Raw genomic sequence first — 3,565 nt, forward strand, 5'->3', positions numbered from 1 at the left:
TTGTGTTTAAAACAACTGCTATTCGCTAAGTGTATTCTGTTCCTCCAAAAACTTACAAAATCAAAATTTCTGAAACTATTAAAACGGGAAGTAGCTGGGTTTGTCCATATCCAGGCCTATGACACACTGCTGCTGGTGCCACCACAGGGCTGACGGTTAGATCCATTGTCCGTCACTGTCCAAACCAGAGCCCAAGACCACCAGCTGCTTGGACTCCACGGGGCAGCCTTTCTAGGGCAAGAAGTGGGCCTTCACACAGAAAGGCAGAAGCAACAAATCAGAAGAAGCCTAATGACTGATTAATGCCTTATACCCACTCTACCCCATCCTGTGAGTCTCCTTCGCACTGGGTCCCCGGCAGGACCTAGAATGGATGGCACTTAACCCCTGTTCCGGAGGCAAGTGGCAGCTCTGAGATACCGGCCACCATCTCCTGCCAGGGGAAGCGGCTTCCTCCCTGACCGTGGCCGGCCTGGCCTCCCATTCGGGGTCTGCAGGCGGTCTTCCCCGCTCCTGGAATTCTGTTTGCTCCACTGGCTACATCTTTGTTTTCTTGTTTCATCATCTCTTCCTGTGGACTGTCACCTCTGGGTGACCCTGTCCATTATTCTCATCCCTTTTCTTTGTGCTGCCAGGCTAGGCTTCAAGCCAGTCAGGGGGTACCCACAGCTCAGACTGAGAGTCCCACGCCCTTACTGAACATCCCCTCCGACGTCAACGCCTTCCTTGCCCCACCTAAGGCCACCAAATGCCCTTCCTCAGGATGCTCTCCCAGCACCGCATTCCCCCATCACCTTTTTCTTGTGGTTCACCTCTGCCCAACAGATGTTTTAGTAGTTTCCAGATGGCTCTCAACATAACAGTTAATAATAAGAGTTAACCATGAGCAGGTACTCCCCAGGAACCAGGCATTACACTTAGCCCTCTGTGATCACTGTTACCGAATCCTCACCAGTACACTACAGAGGGAAGTGCTCTTACTAGCTTCTTCTTCAAATGAGAAACTAAACCTTTGAGAGGTCAAGTTGCCTAAGGCCACACAAGGCCCAGGAATCAAACTCCCACACCAAATTTCTCAAATCCCTGGAGGTTCACTCCCATACTCTTAAAGCACCTCATATTCTCTATAAGAATGACTGAATTTGGTGTTTTCTCTGGATTATACTCTAAAGATTCATCAGTAGAAGCATTTTTCTAGATCATCAAAATCAGTAGTTCCCCGTATTGGCCACAGGTTAGAATTGTCTAGAAAGCTTTTAAGAAATACCAAAGCTTCACCCTAAGAAACTAATTTAATTGTATTTGTACCTGCATCTCAAAGTGAAGCCAGGATAGAGAGCCACTGATCTAGATCGTGACCTTGTAACTGAATAGTTGTGAGTACAACCATTTCGGCTTGTGTTATGCTGCTCACCTTATCATCGGGTCATTAACAAAGAGCAAGTCCCACCACACAGCATGAAGGAGAACCTTCTAGAGAGTTTTTACAGAAAAATTACCACAGAATTGTCACCCAAGTGCATACAGTGCTGAAACCAAAAACGTCCACCCTAGCCATCTGTACCATGTTCCTCTGCAAGCAACTTCACTTAAGCAAAATGTATTCCCTCGTATTAAATCGCTGTGGTTGATTTGACTTTTTTTTTTAAAGATTTTATTTATTTATTTTTTTAAGATTTTATTTATTTATTTGACAGAGAGAGAGATCACAAGTAGATGGAGAGGCAGGCAGAGAGAGAGAGAGAGAGAGGGAAGCAGGCTCCCTGCTGAGCAGAGAGCCCGATGCGGGACTCGATCCCAGGACCCTGAGATCATGACCTGAGCCGAAGGCAGCGGCTTAACCCACTGAGCCACCCAGGCGCCCCGTTGATTTGACTTTTATTAGTTTGGTCATTTTTTTAAAATTCGATTTGTAAATGTATATACATTTTACAGTCATGTAGAGCTATGAACATAAAACATTCACATCCAGTTATATGTGTATAATAAGTAATATAATAAAAGTAATTTCAGCCATATGTGTATAATAAGTAATATAACAAAAGTAATTTCTCTGGGGGATCTGTAAGAATTCTGCATTTTTGAACAGATTTTTCTCTAATTAAAAGAAATTTTTTTAGTTAACGTACAGTGCGATATTGGTTTCAGTAGAATTCAGTGATTCATCACTTATGTGCAACACCCAGTGCTCATCATAAAAATTGCCCTCCTGAATACCCATCCCCCATCTAGCCCGCCCCTCACTTACCTCCCTCCATCAACCCTCAGTTTGTTCTTTTTTCTTTTAACTAGGCTCCATGCCCAGCATGGAGCCCAACGTGGAGTCTGTACTCATGACCCTGAAATCAAGACCTGAGCTAGATCAAGAGTCAGAAGCCTAACTGACTGAGCCACCCAGGTGCCCCTGTTCTTTGTCTTTAAGAGTCTCTTAGGGTTTTTCCACTCTCTCTTTTTTCTTTCTCCCCCCCTCCCATATGTTCATGTTTTGTTTCCTGAATTCCACATGAGTTAGATCATATGGTGCTTCTCTTTCTCTGGCTGACTTATTTCACTTAGCATAAAACACTCTAGCTCTTGGGCACCTGTGGCTCAGTGGGTTAAAGCCTCTGCCTTCAGCTCGGGTCAAGATCCCGGGGTCCTGGGATCGAGCCCCGCATTGGGCTCTCTGCTCAGCAGGGAGCCTGCTTCCCTTCCTCTCTCTGCCTGCCTCTCAACTCTTGTTTATTTGCAGCGACATGGAGGAGCTAGAGTGTTTTTTTTTAAGATTTTAAGATTTTTTTAAGATTTTATTTATTTATTTGACAGATGGAGATCACAAGTAGGCAGAGAGGTAGGCAGAGAGAGGAAGGGAAGCAGGCTCCCTGCTGAGCAGAGAGCCCAATGCGGGGCTCGATCCCAGGAGCCCGGGATCAAGACCCGAGCTGAATGCAGAGGCTTTAACCCACTGAGCCAGCCAGGTGCCCCAAGATTTTATTCTTTTTGATGGCCGAGTAATATGCCATTGTATATATATACACCACATCTTTTTAATTCGTTCATCAGTCGATGGGCATTTGGGCTCTCTCCGTAGTTTGGCTGTTGTTGATAATGGTGCCATAAACATCGGGGTGCATGTACCCCTTCGAATCTGTATTTTTGTATCCTTTGGGTAAATGCCCAGCAGTGCAACTGCTGGGTCATAAGGTAGCTCTATTTTTACCTGTATAAGGAACCTCTACACTGTTTCCCAGAGTGGCTGCACCAGCTTGCATTCCCACCAACAGTGAAAGAGGGTTCCCCTTTCTCTGCATCCTTCCAACACCTGTTGTTTCTTGCATTGTTAATTTTAGCCAAGAATTCCTTCCTTGAAAAGGGGTCTGTGTTAAGTTGGAGATACACTGCCATAGCCATAATGCAAAACTGCCAGCTTCTGTGGGGTCAAAAAAAAAAAAAGAGGGTGTCAGAAGTAAAACTTTACCAATTGGGCTTCAAATTGATCAGATTCAGGTTTGATTTTTTGGTAAGAAAATTTCACACACACACACACACACACACACACACACACACACACACACACACACACACA

This window comes from Enhydra lutris, unplaced genomic scaffold, assembly GCF_002288905.1.
Source record: "Enhydra lutris kenyoni isolate GAN:26980312 unplaced genomic scaffold, ASM228890v2 scaffoldscaffold23, whole genome shotgun sequence".
Taxonomy (NCBI): Eukaryota; Metazoa; Chordata; class Mammalia; order Carnivora; family Mustelidae; genus Enhydra; species Enhydra lutris.